Genomic DNA, 20,163 nt, shown 5'->3' on the forward strand with positions numbered 1-20,163 from the left:
AGAAGGAGTTATTGATTTGTGGTCTAAGAAACTAGGATATCTTAAAAACTTGTTTATCCAAATTCACCTTTTGAGTAAGTAATGTACTTTTGTTGATTGTTTCCCCTAAATCTATTTCCCCTTTTCTCCTAGCAGGGCCTTGATTTCTGTTAAGTCATCTGGGTGGCTCTGCAGAAGCTGGCTCCAACTACCCTTGAGATTTGGACAGTCAGCACAGCACATCCATCCTCCTGGCCATCACGATTATTTTGCACTGGGCATGTGACCTAAGCAGGTCCAATCTGAGTAAACTCTAGTTCATGTGGTATGCGGATGTGATTTGGTTAATACAAAAAGTGACTGTCAATCCTGTACTCTGACCCTAGGCTTATAAAGGGTTCACACTATGGTAGATACGTAGTCAGAGTAAAGGGGGGACCAGAGCCTTTCCATCAGGGCTGCTGTGAGGATTGAATGGGATCTCATCTATAAAGTACCCTGTGGGAAGTCTGGAATAAAATACATCATGTTTTAAGGATTTTTTTGAATTATTAAGGATAAACTATCTTAGACAAACTTAAGCAAAAAACAAATATAGTATAATGACACTAAGGAATCTCAGAAAATTGAAGGGAATATTTTAGGTACTTGAACAACTCTGGGGACTTTGGACACCAGAATCATAATTTCAGTGCTCCAGGACTCTCCTTGTATCTCCTTGCTGCTGGTCCATGATTGCATTTTTTTTCTGTAGGTGATAGGAAAGCAGGTTACTAGCAGCCTCCTGGTTACTACCAGTCCTCCCACCTCTGTGACCTAAAAAGTCCCTACTCCTGGAACTCCAAATAGAAAACTCCCGGGGAAAGATGCTGGCAGCTTGGGTAATACATGCCCCCACTGAACCAATGGCTGTGGTCTGGGATTGGAGAAGCTGGTAGGTCAGACGAGGGCCACAAGTGCTCCACCTGACACTCCCTTGGTAGGTGTGGAGGTATGTAAGTGGCAAGCCCACCCAGAGTCATGTTTGTGTTGCAGGAAGAATATATTCACCCAAATGATGCTGAATAGTAAAACAAATGTCTGTAGTTATTCAGCATTATTTTTCTACAAAGATTCATTCTCTTTATCTCCCTAATGGGAGTTGGGGTGCAGAAGGAATTAAGTGTGAATTTTTTTGTTCAGTTACTATGTGGTAAGTAACTTTTGCATTTATTAGCCCATTATACCTCATTTAATTGTTGCCACAGTATATGAGGTAGATAATATTGCCATTTCAACCAGAAACAAGCTCAGGCTGAGAAACATGCTCAGGTCCACAAAGCATACAAGTGTTAGAGGCAAGAGCAGAAGCTGGGTCCACTTGTCTCCAAAGCATACCGTGCTCCTCAGAATGAAGTAAGCTACATTTAGCTGGTCAACACGCCGTTCCCCCTGCCTCCTCCAGCCGCTCCCACCATCTCTCCCCTGTAATGAGCCTTGGAACTTGAAACCTAGGTTTTTCCAGACCTTTAAGAACATTCTATCTCATCCATTAGACAAAGGATGTGTTCCTCATGTTATAAACAGAAGCACTTGTATGTTGATCTAAAACTGGAAAACACATTTCTGAACACAGCTTTTTACTTAAAGTAGTAAAAATATTATAGCAAGAACTGATGGCCTGTATTTGAATCCCACTACTTACTAACTAGGCAGTGTATTCTGTGCCTTGATTTACTCATCCATACACTGAGGCTATTGATAGAACCTGCCTGATAGGATTTGTTGTGAGGATTAAATGAGTTAATAAAGTGCTTAGAACAGAGTTTAGTACACAGCAGATAATGTGTCAGTGTTAGCTCTCCCTTAGGAGTATTATTGTTATTCATCATTAATGGCTCTGCTAGTTAACACCAAGACAGGCAGACATTTTGCTTAAGGAATCTTCACTTTACTACTGGGGTTCACATCAGGGATATATGCACTTAGCTCTCAAAGGAGTAAACCCATCTTACTGCAAAGCAGAAAAAAACTACTTCTGATCCAGGGAGTACAGTTCTAAGAGGCATAGTCTCCCTGCCCGCCAGGTTCTGTTCACATATCTACAATTAACATTTTCCCCATTTATCCCCTTATCACACCTGTGTACTAGCATTGGATCTGAAAGTCACTTGTAATTGATAAGTCTCAAGATTTTGCCTCTACATCAGTAGCCACACTGGGACCTGTACCTCCATATGTTGTTAAACTGTTTAGTGATTGCCGGTCTGTTTATCCATCTGTCTTTGTAGTTTTACCATATATTTGCTATACAGTTAAGTGCTTTGTCCATGTTAACATATAACAACAAAAACTTCTCCCATGTCTATGTGACTAAACATTTTATGCAACAGAAGAGAATTTGGGCTTTTCAAATTGTATCTGGATCAAAAGACAAAAGTCAGAAATGCAGCATAGGGAATATTGTCAGTAGTACTGTAATATCTTTGTATGTTGACAGATGGTAACTACACTTATGGAGAGCACTTAGTGTAGGTAACTGTTGAATCACTGTTACACACTTGAAACCACTGTAATACTGTAAATCAACTGTATTTCAATTTAAAAAATGGAAATCAGACTACAGAATCACAGTGAATACTTGTAGCTTTTGATTTTAAAAAGCTCATATGATGGATAACAGTATTTTGTAATATAGTTTGGCTCAAATACCTGCATATTGCACAGTGTGTTCTTCCCTGTGTTACCAGTATCCTTGTGTGTGAAATGGAATTTTCATTACATGCTGCGATTAAAACAATATTTGGATAGAGTTCTTGATCTGAGGTCCAGCTTAACAACTGCATTCTGGCATTTTCCCTCTCCTCTGCCTTGTCATATGCATGCACGTTCTTTCATGGTTCTTAGTTTCCGGGTGTGTCTGTCACACACTCAGAATGGGGGGTCTCCCCTTGATGGTTCATGGAGCTGTGCATATCCTCCCATTTTAGTACCTACCACATTGTACTATCGCTGCAGACGATCTCTCTACTCCTCTAGTAGAATATCAAAACCTTGAAGATAAGGATAGTCCTATTTATCTTAGGCATTGTGTTGAATGCTAAAAATACAAAAAATAACAGGCATTCAGCAAATATTTGAATGAGTCATCATTTCATATATTAAGAAAGAGATGATTAGTGAGGTAAAATGACTGACTTAGTCAGTGGCAGAACTGGGACTCCTGCGGTGTTTTCCCCCGTCACCCAGCTCTCGGTCTTCCCATCATAGTAGGTGTTCATTGACATGGACAGTAAGGTCCTGCACAGACATGATTATGTAATGACTTCAGAAGTGGAACAAAAGCCAACCTGTGGTAAATACACAATTTTCAATTGTACAGTCTGGTCTTTAAATTTTTTTCTTTGAGAGTTACCAGAAAGACACATACAGTCGTCAAATGTCTGCAAGATCTTTATTGAGGAATTGCTATTTCTGAATTACAAACTAAATTTGGATCAACTTGACTTTTTAAGTCACTTATTGTGACTAACGTTGATCTGTTAATTGTGTGTTATAATATAGTATTAGTTCAATCAAGCCTTCTGACATATCAAATCCTTGCCAGGGAGTCCCATGGAAGGTAAAGTGGGACTGGAATGTTTCACTTAACAAATGAAGGCCCTTCAACAAGGATGTGTTGATACCAACTGTGTGTCAGGCACTGTGCTAGGCTGGAGTAAAAAAGATGCATAAAAAGAACCTTGCCTCAGGGGAGCTGTTAAATCAGCTTCTCTCCCTAAATTAAACTACTACACAACATAGTAAATTCTGTTACAGAGGTATGTATACCTAATCTAACAACAAAGAATCTGGGGATGGAGAGGGTCTGGTCAATAATAATAGTAATAACAGCTATGTAGTCATTGAGTACCATGCCAGGGACTATTCTAAGCAATTTATATGTATTCTTAAATATTTGCCTAAGTTTTGGAAGTTTTCCTTGTCTTGGGCCCCTTCAATATATTAAAGGACTTTTATCTCCACATTTAGAACCTTTGACCTTTTTTGTTTTATGACTTGGACTCCCTTATTTGGTTAGAGGGATTTTGATTACAACCACCTGGCAGCTTTAGATCTGGCTTGAGAAAGGTTATTCACATCGCTATTCAGTTTCCGCCCTACTTTTTCCCTGACTTCTTAGGCAGGCAGACATGCTTTCTGGAACTTCTCCCAGGACTCCTCTGTGCTAATAGGCTGAATAGAGGGAAAATGTACAAATCAGGAAGACATACTGAACCTCCCTAATGGAGAACTGAAAGATGAAGAAGAGAGGAGAGTGGAAATTAACAACTGTGTTTCGAAGGTTGAGTGTGGGGTAAGTTGGTGAGTGAGAGACCCTTGAATAACTTGTAACTGGTGAGGAGAAGATAACAAGTGTGGATCATAAGTTTTAATTCCTTTTGGTACCATGGAGCAATGTAAGTAAAGGCTGGAATTACTCTTTTTCTACCTTTGGTTGCTGGAATGTCTTTAAATGCCATTCTGCCCAGGACTAAGGCCCTTTGATGGCTGGGTTTATTCAAGTTACACATTCCATGTGTCTCCACTTCAGCTGACTTTTTATCCTTGGTTAACAGTTTTTCTCTCTGCAAGTAACTGGTAAGTGAGAAATTACCACATTCTTTTTAAGAGTTTTTCTGAAAGAAACGTTTTAGAGAAGTAGAGTGGGCCTAAAAAATAACACCAGCCTTTAAATACTCACCATCGAACAATAAGTGGCTGGTCAAATTTATATGAAATACTTATTTTTTACACTATTGTCTAGGACTTGGATATCTTTATTGCCTCTGTGGATGCAGCTACAGTGCACATCTTTAACAGCAGTCACAGAAGCTCTTAATTTCTCAGCACCTCTAGTGGATACCCCTGGCAGATCTAACACAAAGGTAGGAGAGTAGGAGCTGAAAGAGGCTAATGTGAAAGCACTCTGTCAACTTACAGAGGGTGGTATTTTATACAAAGTTTGGCATACAGCTGACATTCAGTAAAAATGTGTTGAATGAAAACAGAATAAAAGCAGGTACCTTTTATTCATATCAGAAATCTCTTTTCTTTCCTGATCCTCCCACCACCACTACAGATACACACACAGACACACACACACACAGGCACACGTGCCACACGCACACAAAAGCCTTTCTGTTACAACTTGGAACATTAGCCAAAGACTTGCCCAAATCACCCATAACTAGTGATTTTCCTATGTATATGTTACCACATTATGGACCACCATTCTGTAAGTTAGAGTAGTGTTTTTGCTAGTAATAGAAACCCAGCTATAATGGCTTAAATGTACAAGGTCACTCTCTCATGTAAAAGAAATTCAGAGATTGAAATCCAGGTTGGTATAAAGGACCCGTGGAATCTTCGTGGACCTAGCTAGGCTCCTTCTGTCTTTGCTGCTGGTGGCTTTCATCCTTAATCAGCTGAGAAAGCTCTTTTCCCGAATTCTGCTGCTGTCTGGAATGCAGAAATAACACTGGTGCTCCAAAAATCAACATGTTCCCAAAGTTCCAAAACACAGAGTAAACTATTGCTGAACCTGTTCTGTTTCGGCTGTCTACATAATCTTTAACAACAACACTAGCAATGAAGGGAATGAGTATTCTGGAAGTATCCTAGTAGTGTTTCAAAGTAGTTTCTTCTTCCTAGACAGGAGAATGGGTCATTTGGTCTCTCTGGCTGTAAGTTCTTTGAGAAGAAGGAAGAAGCAAGTCAAAGGGCACTGCTTACAGGCCTCCTCCTGTGAGTGTCCTCCCCTTGGAGCCACCCAGGTTGTGTGTGTACCTCTCATGAGCAAGAGAATCTTCCATGCCAGTGGAAAACCTGTGCCATTAATATGGCTTCATAAACCACTCCCTTTCCTGGGTTCACAGGGTCTCCCTCCTGCAGAAAAGTACCATTAGAGATTCAGAAAACGAGACCTTTTGAATCGCAGGAGCTGTGGGACTGAACAGCCTTGGCCAGGGTAAGAGTGGAGGGGAATAAGAGTTCCCTGTGGCATGGATTAATACCATGCCCGTCATAGTTTATGTTATCTAACTTCAGTCCTTGCACTAGCCTCTAGAATAGAGTAGGATCCCCATTTCATATGTAAGGGAACTAAAGTTTAGAGGGTTTGTGTCACTTGCCCAAATGTCATCCTTGTATCAAGGGATGGAACTAGGATTGGAATGCAAAACTGTCCAGCTTCAAAGTCTTTGATTTTTTTTTTTTCTACCTTTCTGGCCTCAACAGATGTCAGACTACGTTCAGGAAGTCTCGTGGGTCCTTTATGAGACTTTACTAATAGTCATATGAAAAGATACCTCCCCAAGGGATTGGTGTTTGGAGTTCTGGTTCATTGAGCAAATATGTTCTCAGCCTCAGCTGTGACCGTAAGCTGTGCTGGGCACCAAAAGGGGACATGAAAGAATCAGATAATAACCCTCTCCTCAAGAAGATCCCAGTGTAGCAAGTTATGATACATACAAATACTGCTGGGCAAAATGAAGTTATAATAAGTTCTATATATATAGAACATATATATTATGGTGATGAAAGTACCATTCTATACATACGTGTTGAAAGGGACTCGGTTCATTTATCTACCTAGATTCTCTTGGTTCTTTCTGCCCTCCAGTCCCTAGTAGGCTCCCTCAATGGCCAGTTTTAGCTGCTGCTGCTGCTTTCACCTCATTTCCTAACACTGCTGGCTGCTGAGGCCTCTCTCTAGTGAGGGCTGGGCTCTGGTGTGGTCTGGGTTGTGCCCACTGTGGAGAGAGTCACAGCAGCTCTAAGCTCCACCTGATCAGACCCAGGAAGGCTCTAGCTCCTCCTGCCTCTTCCAGATTCAGGTACAGGGTGTGTTCTTCCCCAGTGATGTGGGGAGGTGGGGTAGTTAATACCTCTGACCCATGCCTTTACAAGCTGGGGAAGTGAAGACAGAAGCAGAGAAATAGCTTGCTGTCTGCCTTTCTCCCCGACCCACCCTCATCCCTCACATATGCTTTTCTTAGGTATAGTAATTCTATATAGTCTATCCTGAAACATTCTGAATGTTCTTGCAGTTGGCTATGTTTTCATGTTGAGCTGTAGCCAGTTTGTTAATGCACAGCCATGTATTCGCTTTCCTTCCTACCCTGCCTCACCAGTCTTCCCCCCCTCCCCTCAATACCTGATAAAACTGGGAAGTTTTGCCCCAGCCTCTGTTTTCTAGGCAACCTGGGCAGGGTGGTATTCAAAAATAAGTATCTTTCCCACCCAGATCCTTGCCCAGTTTTCCCTGTTTTGTATCTTGTTATTTTTCACTTAACAGTGTAATAATAGGTGATATTTGAATGCTTAGTGTTGGCTGCTTGTTCTAAGTCCTTATGATTAATGTGCACCACAGCCCTATGAGATCAAATAAACCTTGGAGATAGTTCTGTATTAGAATGTACAGAGCAATTGCATTTTTATTTTTTAAAGAAATGATTATCACTTCATTAAAATAATACACGCTCATTATAAACCAAAAAATGCTGAAATATTCAAAGAAGAAAGCAAAAATTCACCCCAGATCTCATCATCTGAGAATAACCATTAGGCAAATAACATTCTATGCAGTTCTCACGAATCTCAGATTTCACAACAATGGTATATAGTATTGTGTAAGTATGAATACCTTTGTTATTTCCATAATTTACTGGCATTTAAGACGTTTCTCCGCCAACCCCAAAACTTTATCCAGATAATACCTTGTATCAAATGCATCTGTTTTGCAGATGAAAGTCTCTGGGCCAAAGCAAAAGGTGTTTGTTTAACAGCAAGATGATCTGCCCTGATACGATTCTTCTGAGAAGAATGGGAGCACAAAAGGGGACAGAGACACAAGTTTCACATCCTAGAGTTTTAGTGACTAAAAGAAGCCATAGGCCACACAGCTGAATAGAGGTACATTCTGGTTATTCCATTACCTTCTAGATTTAAATTTTGCTGTGAAAGTCATGGCTCAAAAGTAGCAGAGGCACTGATTTATCATTAAGTTCATATACACTACAAACCAAACCAGTTGAAAGACAGCTGAATCCTATTTTGAAGGCCGGAGTGACTAAGTTTTCTAGTGCAGTGAGTGCCAGGGATTAAGAGAATCAGCTGAAGACCAACAGGGATCGTGAGTTTTCCTGGCCCTGGGTTGATTTGACCTGACTTTGAAGATGATTTTCCGGGGTCTGGCGTTGAAGATAAAAATGTATACAATTTCTTTTTTCTTTTTTTAAAATTTGTTCTCATACTAATATAGTTCTTTATATAGTATGCAGTCATAGTCATTGAAATACCAGCTTCTATTAGAGCCCATTGTTTCTTAACTTGCTATATACAAATAGTGAAATTCTTGCTTAACATTATGCTTTGTTCCAATTTTTATTAAAATATTTTCTTACTCTGTGAGTACGTGTATAGCAATTTGCATGCATTTATTTTAGAATGTAGCATGCTTTTTAATGTTCACTACCATATTTCAGTGACTTCTGAGCAAACATGACATAGCTATAGAATCAATTTCTAGTAGAATTTCTTGGTCAAAGAGAATGTACATTTAAATTTTGATAGACATTGTCAAATTACTTTTGAAAGAGTTATGAGAAATAAAGGAGGACTGACTGGGTTTTTCTTTTCCTCATATACTTTTTTAAGGTCATTTTTTTACCTAGACTAATCATAAAATTCTTGCTTTGAGAATTTGAGGTGACAGAATTTTTCTGAATATCTTCTGTGATTAGCAAGCCTGTTATGGAGCATATGGGAATTAATCATATTAACGAGATTGACCAAGACAAACCAGCAGTGCAGCTGCTTTTATACTGTTTCTGTTTTATGGCCTTTCTGGTTGAAGAAAGAGGTCTTGCCATTCTTAGCAAGGAAGCACCTGAGCAAGTGTCAACATATCAGTGTAGCCAATAAGTGCTGTGAGAAATGGGAATATTAAGAACTGAAGTATTTTAGGATATTTTCTAAAGGAGGTGAAACTTCAAACTTCAGGCTAGGGGCCTTCGCCTCCTTGATCTTGCCTAGGCTTCCTTAGCTGTAACTGTTTGCCGCTCCTCAAGTCCAGTCACACTTAGTATGCCGTGAGGAGGGATCGTGAGATGGCCCGTTGGAGTTTCTCCTACAGCTGTATTTTCACCATACTCTCACCCCCAACTATATTTCTGTTCACCATCAAGATTGAAGAAGGCTTTTTAAAAACCTAACCCCTATGTTAGTAGCAGGATAAATTGCTCCCCCTCCTCTCTTTGTGCACACTCACAGTACTTACATACTATTGGAGATCTGATCTCCTGCACTAGCCTGTGGTTTACACATATGTAAGAATTCTGTTTGGTGTATTTTATGTATCTAACAGCTAATGTTACAACTTTGTTCACCAGCTCTGTAGTGACTCAATAAATGTTTGAATTTAATTGAATTTGTATTAGGAGTTGTATTACAGCTTTTATATCACTTTATAGTTTATAAAACATTTTTATATTCACGGGCTCATTTGATCTTGAAGTCAGCTCTGAGAGCTGCACATGAGAAAATCAAAGCCAGACGAACTGACTGGTGTGAAGTCACATGGCAGTTAATAACTGAACATTCATGCAGCACTTTGCCAGTTTAGTGGCTAAACATTCACTAAACTGTGACGCCTAGGTAGAGGAGGGTAGATGCATGGAGGACTTGTCATTCCTGGCTGAGCCATCACGGGACCTGTGTCTGGAAACAAGAGAAAGGGACGTCTTCCTTGATAGCTTATTCTTGGATGGTGGCTCTTCCCTCTCCACGGCTTTATCCCATCGGTCTGGATGGTGGTGACATTCCTTAGCAGGGGGGAGAAGGGTGATGAGAAGTCATTAGTTTGCTTGCCTCACCCAGATTCCATTCCTACCTCCCAGATTTTTCCCGTTTCCTCCCAGCTCTTCAGTAACAATCAATCCCAGTCAGTGGCTCTGCTTCACTTTTTGGATCAAGGAATATGCCGCCTTTTCTGTCTTCCCTTAGGGTTTTGGATAGGAGCCCTTTAATTGCTGTTGACTAAAGAATGGGAGGCCAGACCCTGCATACCAGGAATACCAGTGGCTTTGTTAGCCGGGGAGGGCACTGCATTAGCACTGCCCTCTAAATCCCAGAGCAGGTGGAGGAAATCTAATTAGCACTTAGTAAGCCAAGGCCCCTTGGGAAATTCTGATAAAGAAAAGGTCAGTGCAAAAGGAGAAGGAATACAGATAGACTTCATTCTCCTACTGGGAACTTTCTGAAAAGGACTGGCAATCAGATGAGTTGGATTCTACTCCTTGCCCTGTTAGTGGCTTTTGGGCCACTGGAACGTTCCTCACTTATCTGAGGTTTCATTTTTCTTGTCTGTTGTCTTGCCAATGGGTTTAAGCCCTGGGCAAGTTCACTATGGATTCAATGTGACCAAAGAAATGACAGTAGAATGTTCTTGGGGTGAAAGGATTATCCCCAACTTTATTTCCACGGTGGCAGGTCAATCACTAAAATCCTGTTCACTCAGAGCAAGTCTGCACGTAGCAAGCTGGTCTCTGCCTCTGGGCCTCTCTACCAGCACACCAGTCCTCTGACCCTCTGTCCTCAGCGCTCCCACCACTCCAGCCTCTGCTCTGCTCTCCTGCAGCCTTACAGCCCTGCCACCATGTCACGGAGAACACTGGGAGGAGCTCTTTATATAGAGTCAATAGCAACATATTGCCCACACGTGTGTAGTGAGCTAGCCAACCAGGGCCAGGTGAGAATCCTGGCCACAGAAACCTTCATTTTATCTACATCTGTGTCTACTCTTTTGCTAAATTCCCTATCCCAAACAAATATTTGTTTTGTAAGAGTGGAAGGTAACACACACAAACAAGTCCCTGTCACCAGGTTTTTTCCCCAATATTCACATATCCAAATCTCACTCTGTATCTATCTCAGGAGATACAATGGACACATAGTAAATATGTATAGTTTGGGAAAAGTCTCCCAGGAATGTTTGATAATATACTTGGGTTTATGCTCTTTAGAGAACTTAGCCATATACAGCAAACTCGAGGCTAGCAGTTTTTCCTCTATACATAATAGTTGCTCAGTAATATTGGAAGGGGCTTTTCCTGGGCTGTCAAGTGAGGAGCTAGAAGCAGAATTCCAGTTGGGAGAAGCAACAGAAAGAAGCACATTATGAAGCACACAAACACTAGCATTTCACAAAATGGGCTTGAGAGCTATTAGTGAGTGGTAAAGTCAGTGGTAGTGAGTGGTGAGCAGCATTTTAAAAATGAAATAGAATGAAGAGTAGCAAGCATTGAATCCAGTAAGGGTATCTCATGAAACTTTAAGTTAAATTTATGGGTACCATGATGCAATTTTAATAGAATTTCTTGTTGGATCAGGGTCAAAAGCCATCAATCTAGACAGGGATCTGTATTGGAGTAAATAAAGGTCCTGGGGGGAAGGGTCGTCAAGAAAGGATGTGGAAAAGACATTAGAAATGTGGATTGTAGTATTCACCCAAGCTGTTTAAGCAAATCATTTTCTCCTGAACTTCATGTTTGTATTCTTTCTCATTGCTATGAATATCCTGTGCCTGACTTAACCCCTGCATCTATTTGGTAAGACTTAAATGCCCCTGCCCTCAGACCTGCTGATTCTGGGATAGAGTGTGTGCTTATAAGTACGTGTTAAATGGTTGAGAACTGTCCCTCAGATCTCCATGTACTTCCTTTAGGCTCTTACACCTACCTCTCCACTCAAACTTCTGTTTATAGCTTTTTTAAAAAATTTCATCTGGAGAACATACACTTTTTATTCATCTGTGTCGTCTCAGTGCATAACATAGTGTCTGGCACATAATAGGTGCTTCATAAATGTTGGAATGAATAAGTATTTTTAAAAGAGGTATGTAATAGATGATTCAATAAGATACTTACTGAATATTTATATACCAGGTATGTGGTAGGTGCTGGGATAGATACAAATATGTGTAAGAGAGTACTGTCTTCCCTTGAGGATCTTTGATATTAAGAATTTGAAGCATAAGCACATAGAATTGCTGACAAAACCATTAGTGTTAGTGTCTAGCTATATGGTTGCTGTGTGTGTAGTGTGTAACTTCCCATTTTCAGTGTTTGAATATTGGTCACCAAAACCAGACAGGAAGCATGTCTCTCCAGCCACTTATTTTCTCAAGAATTAAGTGAGAAGCCCTGTTTCTGACATGGTGATCTAGCAGTTCCAAAGCAGGTTAATTTGAGGAGGTAAATGGAGCCTTACCCTTTTCACATGAATTACTAAGTTGTTTAAATCTCCCATCATGATAATGGACTTGTCAGTTACTACTTGCAGTGATAGTCATTATTGCTTAATATATTTGAGGCCCTATTTTAGATTATGTATATTCCTGGACCTTTGAGCCCCTTGTCTTTGTAAGGTGACCTTTCGCCTTGATATCTCTTTGCCTGATAGTCATATAGGTAGAGCAGCATTCTTGTGAATAATATATATGCCTTTTATAATTTTTTCTGTCCTTTGACTTTAAACCTACCTGTGCTCTTATACTTTAGGTTTATCTTTTAAGAATAATATGTAGCTGGATTGTATTTTGTTTAGTCTGAAAATCTGTCTTTTAACTGAGGAATTTAAGTAATTTGTGTTTATTATGGTTAATACCAAGTGAGCTGATCTTTATCTTTTAATGGTGAACTTAACTAACATATTTATTGTGAATATGGAAATATTTAGGTCTATTTCAACCATCTAGTGTTGTGCTTTCTGTGTATTCTTTTGGATTGAGTGTTTTTTTTTCCTTTTTCTCACTTTATTTTTACTCCTCTACTAATTCAGAGGTTATACTCTGCTTTGTTAGAATTTCTCCTAGATTTCCTATTATGCATGCTTATTAAACATTTGAAATGTAATGGTTAATATATTCACATGGTTTCAATATCAAATATTTGAAAAGTATACTGTGAACAGTCTTCCTTCTGTCCTTCTGCCCCATCTGCTTTATTCCAGTCTCCCAGTGCATCTATGTCTATAATATATATTAGTTTATATGTTCCAATGCAGACCATAAGCATAGATACAAATATAAAGATACTCTGTTTAACTGTTTGTAGCTTTTTAAACCAGATAAGCTTTTTAAATCCAGCTCATTTGTTTCATTGCATGCAAATGGTACCACAAAGCACAACTTTCTCTATATTTAGCTTTTTTCACTTAATAATTTATCTTGATCTCTTTCCATATTGATACATGAACAGTTTCCTTCTCCACTCCTTTTTTTCTTAAACAGCCACATGGTGTTCCATCAATTGATGGAACCATCACTAAATATGGCTTTACATTGTTTTCAGTCTTACTCTTAAATAAATCTGCAAAATGTACATAGGGCGTTGTGCACATGTATTAGTTTGTCTCTGGGATAAATTTCTAAAAAGGAATTGCTTGGTTAAAGGATATACATTATTATAATTTTGATATATGTAGTTTTGCCATATTACCTTGCAGAGTTTATAACTATTTACATTCCTACCAGCAATATATGAAATATGAAAACAACTGTTTTCCCACAGTCTTGCTCACATAGTTATCAAACTTCTGGATCTTTAGCAGCCTAATGGGTGGAAAATAGTGTTTCAGTGTAGTTTTAATTTGCATTCCTTTTCTAAGTCAGCATTAATCATCTTTTAACATATTTAAAAATATTTGTGTTTATTGGAACAATCTATTCATACACTTTGCTCCTTTTTCTACAGGGTTGCTGGTCTTACTGATTTGTAGGAGCTCTTCATTTAAGAGATCAGTCTGGTATAATAGGAATTGTAAATTTTTTTTTTTTTGAGAGGGCATCTCTCATATTTATTGGTCAAATGGTTGTTAACAACAATAGAATTCTGTATAGGGAACTCAATGCTCAATGCACAATCATTAATCCACCCCAAACCTAATTCTTGTCAGTCTCCAATCTTCTGAAGCATAATGAACAAGTTCTTACATGGTGAACAAATTCTTACATAGTGAATAAGTTCTTACATGGTGAACAGTACAAGGGCAGTCATCACAGAAACTTCCGGTTTTGATCACGCATTATGAACTATAAACAATCAGGTCAAATATGAATATTCGTTTGATTTTTATACTTGATTTATATGGATCCCACATTTCTCCCTTTATTATTATTATTATTATTTTTTTTTAATAAAATGCTGAAGTGGTAGGTAGATACAAGATAAAGGTAGAAAACATAGTTTAGTGTTGTAAGAGAGCAAATGTAGATGATCAGGTGTGTGCCTGTAGACTATGTGTTAATCCAAGCTAGACCAGGGCAATAAAACATCCACGTATGCAGAAGATTTCTCTCAAAACAGGGGGGGTGAGGTTCTAAGCCTCACCTCTGTTGATCCCCAATTTATCACCTGATGGCCCCCCTGTGACTGTGCCTGTCTTAGGTTGTTCCAGGAATTGTAAATTTTAACACAATTTTTATGACTAATAAACCCAGTTTATTATTTGTTTTCTTACTTTGCCTATAGGGGTGTGTGAGTGTGCTTGTGCACTTGTTTATTTGTGTTGCCATGCAGGATTGTAGATTTTTGTGTAGTCACTCTAATGATCTTTTCTTTTTTGTGGCTTCTACACAACATGTAATAGCTTTTCCCACTAAGAAGTTATAAAAGAAATGTACTACCTTTTATTCTATTACTCTTACAGTTTCATTTTATGTAATATTTAAATCTCTGCTTAATTTGGAGTTTATCCTGATCTGTACTTAGTGAGATAGATTCAACTTTGTCACAATGTCACTTAAATCTCAAATGCCATCTCGGATCTTTTCCCTGCTATTTGAGATGCCACCTCTAACCTAAGTATTTAATATATTAGTACTCCTGGACTTAACGAAGTATTAAATTCAAATGATCTGTCTATGGCAACACACTTTGTTTTAATTAATGAGGATTTATATTATGTTTTTATCATTTGTTGCCTACGTCCCCCTATTGCTATTCTTGTTTATTTTCCTCTATGAACCTTACAGTTACCTTTGCTATTAAAAATTTTGGTATTTTTACTGAGTTCAGATTAGTTATAAAAGTCCCCTTAGAAAGAATCAAGCTCTTTATTAGCACAAATATTTTAATTTGACCTAAAGTAATATTTTTATGACTGCTCGGTACAGAAGATAGTAGGGCTGTATCATACGGCTGTGCTCCCTCTGAAGACTCCAAGGCACAATCTTTACTGGGCCTCTTCCAGGTTCTGGTATCTTCTGTTGTTCTTTGGCTTGTGGCTCTATTATTCCAGTTTCTGCCTCCACAGTCACACTGTCTCCTCCTCTCCTGGGTCTTCTCTCTGTCTGTGTCTGTTCTCCCTCTGTCTCTCCTTTGAAAGGATACATGTAATTGCATTTAGGGCCCACTGGGATTATCCAGGATAAATGCCTTCTCTCAAGATCTTTAACTTAATCACGTCGTTTGCCATCCAAGATAATATTCACAGGGTCTGCAAATTAGAATGTGGACATCTTTTGTGGGGGGAGCCACCATTCAACACACTACACCCTCCTTCTGAATTATGTAAGAATTATAGAATACTTAAACTCAGATCCATCCTCCCAATTTATGTCATTGTCCAACATTTTAGTTATTTCTAGCCACCCAAATGAAGCGGTACTCTTGTTTTACACTGGCAGTGTTCATATTTCCCACATATTTATCAATGTTTTTGCTCATCTTTGTTTCCCCTTGTCAGGCCTTCCATCTGGGATCATTTTTCTTCCTAAAGTAGATCCTTTAGAATTGCCTTTAGTGAGGGTTTTTGACATTTTACCAGTTCTTGTCTGAAAATAACTTTATTTCTGCTTTTGTTGTTGAAAAAGTTTCATTGGCTATAGACTTGTGCATTGACAATTAATATTTTTATGATTTTAATTTTTAGAGCAGTTTTAGGTTCACTGCAAAATTGAAGGGAGGGTAGATTTACCATATGCCCACTGCCCCTACACATGCCATTGCCTCTCCCATCATCAGTATCCTCCACCGGAGTGGTACATTTGTTAAAACTGATGAACATACATTGACATATCATAACCACCCAAAGATTGTGAACATTTAAGGTGTAAGCATATTGATTTGATACATTGTTTGCAATATAATGGTCATAGTAGTGTTGACTAACACCTCTATAGTGTCACATAATTATCATTTCCTCTAGTGTTGGTAATAGTTCATATCTTTTTCGTTCTGAATATTTCATTTTCTGAATATACCACAGTTTATCCATTCACCTACTAAAGGACATCTTTGCTTCCATGTTTTGGCAATTATAAATAAAGTTGCTATAAACATCAGTGTGCAAATTTTTATGTGGTCACAAGTTTTCAGCTCCTTTGGGTAATACCAAGAAATGCAATTGCTGGGTCATATACTAAAAGTATGTTTAGTTTTGTAAGAAACCAACAAACTGTTTTCCAAAACAGTTGTACCACTTTGCATTCCCACCAGCAATGAATGAAAGCTCCTGTTAGCACCACCACCTCACCAGCATTAAGTGTTGTCAGTGTTTTGGATTTTGGCCATTGTAGTAGGTATGTAGTGGTATCTGGTTGTTTTAATTTGTGTTTCTCTGATAATATATAATATGGATCTTTTCATATGCTTATTTTTCATTCATATCTCTTCTTTGTTGAGGTATCTGTTAAGGTCTTTGGCCCATTTTTTTTAATGTGTTGTTAATTTTCTTGTTGAGTTTTAAGAGTTCTTTGTATATTTTGGATAATAGTCCTTTATCAAATGTGTATTTTGCAAATATTTTCTCCCAGTCTGTGGCTTGTCTTCTTATTCTCTTAACAGTTATTTTTTCTTAGCACATTGAAAATGTTATTCTATGGTCTTCTAGATCTTTCAGTTGCTGTTGAGAAGTCACCTGATATCTAAAGCCTATCTTTTGAAGGTGATCTCTCTGCTTTTCATTTAATATCTTCTTTTTTTGTGTCTTTGGTGTTGTTAAATAACAACACTTAATTACAGTGTGTCATTTTATTTTCCATTTATCTTGTTTGACATTTGTTGAGCTTCCTGGATGTAAGGTTTGGTGTTCTAGAAATGATTCTAGAAAAATTCTCAGCCATTAGCTGTTTGAATAGTGCCTTTCTCCATCTTCTCTAATCTTATTCTTGAACTTCAATTAAAAATTAGATGTATGTTAGACCCTCTTACTCTATCATTCATGTCTCTTAAACTCACATGTTTTTATATCTTTATTTCTTGGTCACATTCTATGGAATTCTATGGGATTGCTCTTCCTGTTCACTGACTATTTAACTGTACCTAATCTGTTTAACCTAGACATTGACTTCTTAATTTCAATTATAGTTTTCATTTCTGGAAGTTCTGTTTGATTTGTTTTCAAATGCACTTGTTTTTATAGTCTCTTGTTAATTTTCTCAAGCCTCTATTTTAAATATTAAAATATAATAATCAACCACAGATATTTTATATTATGTCTTTAATTCCAGTGTCTGAAATTTGAGGATCTGATTTTCCTGTCTACTTTTCCTGGCTGTGGCTTATTTCTGGGTGTCTGTTTCTGGTTTTGTTTTTAGAATCTAACTTTCTTTAGGACTTAATCTGTGGAAATTATTTGAGACCTGGTATAAGCTTTTATTCTGCCAGAAAGGATGAAGAATTTCTTCTGCCAAGAACCTGACAACATTACCAACTGGACTTAGATCTTCACATGAGGTTGCATGGATTTGGTCAGCCTACACTAGAGCCCACTTTTGATTATGGATTCTTAGGTGAGACATTTCTCCTTCTCTCCTGTGGTTACTTTCAGCAAGTGCTATAAATTTACTTACAGTTTATATCTACAGTGAAGATTTAGTCATTGGTATCCCAAGTTTATAAAGGGGTTTCATCTAAGACTGTCCACCCAGGGTGGGCCCTAAACTTTACCTTCTGTTGTCCAAACCTCAGTTATCTCAGTGGTCATTGGTGTTTGTTATGTAGCCACAGGGCAAAAGCTGACTTTACTGTTCTTTCTTTCCAGGATTTCTGCTGCCATTTAATTTTAATTTATTGTGTTGCAAAATATATATAACATAAAATTTACTATTTAAATCATCTTTAAGTATACAATCAAGTGGCATTAGGTATATTCATATGGTTGTGTAACCATCACCACCATCCACCTCAAGAACTTTTCATCTTCTCAAACTGAAATTCTATATCCATTAAACAGTAACTCCCCATTGCTCTCTACACAGCCCCTGGCAACCACCATTCTGCTTTTGGTCTCTCTGATTTTGGCTACTCAAGTGCCTCATATAAGTGGAATCATAGAGAATGAATGCTTTTATGTCTAGTTTATTTCACTCAGAATAGTATTTTCAAAGTTCATCCATGTCATAGCAGACCTCAGAAATTCCTTTCCAAGGCCGAGTAATATTCCACTGTATGTATGAACAACATTTTGTTTATCCTTTCATTACTGATCGGTAATAGACAAAGTTTCCATCTGCTTTTCACTTAATTTTTGTTCCATGCAGATTATTTACTTTGACAGCTCAACATGATGCATTTTAAAAATTAATTTTTAGGTATGTTTTATTTAACTTTTTTAACTGTTTTTTTGGGGAGGGTCATTCAAAGTATCAGATCACCTACTCCTGGAAATCAGTCTGATACCTTCTGTATGAAGACCAGAAGACAACTGCAGAGATTACATTTTTACATTCTTTTGGGGCATTAGAAAGGGAGGGTTCTGAGATATACAACAATTAATAAATAGTTTTATGTTTTATTTCTTTCTTTGTGGTCTGTTAGGTAATTTTTTCCCCTTATCTATGAGAAAACCTTTAGACTGTCATAGGACAACTCATGTCTGTCTTGCAGGTTTGGCCACCTTTGCATGTTGCTGACCTGTCCTCCACACACCCCTGCACACACCAGTATCCAGTACTAGCATTGGAAACTCATACACAGATATCAAAATTGTAGACTGCTTGAGCTGAAAGGGTCTGATTCTTACCCTTCCACCCTCCACCACTGTGTCTGAAAGATGAGTAAGCCAAAGTGAAGTGATTGACTCTGGATCATAGAAAGAGTCTGTGACAGCTAAAACATCAGTTGCCTCACTTCTATCCTAGTACACCTTGTACTTCTATGTCCTTTCTCTCTTTGGGGAGACTTTCTGTGTTCTGTTAATGAGTTCTGAGCTTGGTCTTTTGACAAGTTGCTGTGGATACTGATGAAGACTATCTGACACTGATACATGGATCAAAGTAAAGGCAAAAAAACTCGTCTAATTTACTGTTGGAAGACCACTTAGAATTGGCCTTCCATATTTTACTCCACTCCTGTCTCCCCTATTCATGGAGTCTTTTTAGATAATAGAATGTTAGACCTGGGAGAATTCTTCCTATCGTTTGTTCAGTCCCAAATTGCCTACAGGGACATTTTGGGATCCTCTGCCTGAGAGCATTGATGTTCTTTATAGATGAGGAAACTGAAACCTAGAAGATGCAAATGATTTCCCCCATGTCATGTAAAGTATCCACCGTGAAGCCAGAGCTGTACCCAAGTCTCCTAATTCCTGTTCTGGTGGAAGATTTTCATCACAGTAATGCATTTACCTCGCTCCTGCTCAACTAAGATTGTACTCTGCTTTAAAGATCGTGAAATGTCCTAAGGACTGCTTGCCCTTGAGAATAAGCCAGAACCTGAAGGGTTAATAAAAATTGAACAGCGAAGTGAGAGTCCTTTTCTCCTCTCATCAACTGGGGAGCTGCTGGGCTGTTCGACTTGCACTGCATGTGTTCCATTATGGTGTAATGATATAATTACCAGTAATGCTGCTGCTGTTAGAGTAGTGGTGGAGAGGCAGCATTAAGGAAGAGACTAGCCCCAGTTCTCTCCTAAGAGCCATTTCAGCCCACTTCAGTCTATTAGATTGAAGATGCTGGACGGCGAATGGCTTCAGCGGAGGGAAAGGTCAGATTTAAAAGCTTTTCTGGGCATGGTATTTATTGTTGCTTTTTTGACCTTCAGAAAAGTCCCCTGTGTGTTTGTCCTTGATTCTTGCCTTTTCCATTAATGTTTGAAAGCTGTATTGCTGGCTAGGCCAGGTCTTTCGCAAAAATGGTTTCCTACATGGTGTTATTTGAGA

General features: G+C 38.5%; 2 protein-coding genes across 7 annotated transcripts in view; both read left to right on the plus strand.

Moving 5' to 3' along the window:
• The window catches only part of NARS2 (asparaginyl-tRNA synthetase 2, mitochondrial), a 192,888-nt gene extending 190,122 nt beyond the window's left edge, over window positions 1-2,766 (plus strand). For 4 of the 5 annotated variants that reach the window (XR_008999198.1, XR_008999196.1, XR_008999200.1 and 1 more), the window contains one exon: window positions 133-2,766. The gene's annotated coding sequence lies outside the window, so the exon portion shown is untranslated. The remainder of the gene's footprint in view (window positions 1-132) is intronic. The other variant, XR_008999197.1, reaches the window with a different exon arrangement.
• GAB2 (GRB2 associated binding protein 2) overlaps window positions 1-20,163 on the plus strand; it is a 186,507-nt gene that overhangs the window by 29,500 nt on the left and 136,844 nt on the right. The gene's annotated exons all lie outside the window — the stretch shown is intronic.

Source organism: Manis pentadactyla, chromosome 9, assembly GCF_030020395.1.
Source record: "Manis pentadactyla isolate mManPen7 chromosome 9, mManPen7.hap1, whole genome shotgun sequence".
In the NCBI taxonomy this organism is placed as follows: domain Eukaryota; kingdom Metazoa; phylum Chordata; class Mammalia; order Pholidota; family Manidae; genus Manis; species Manis pentadactyla.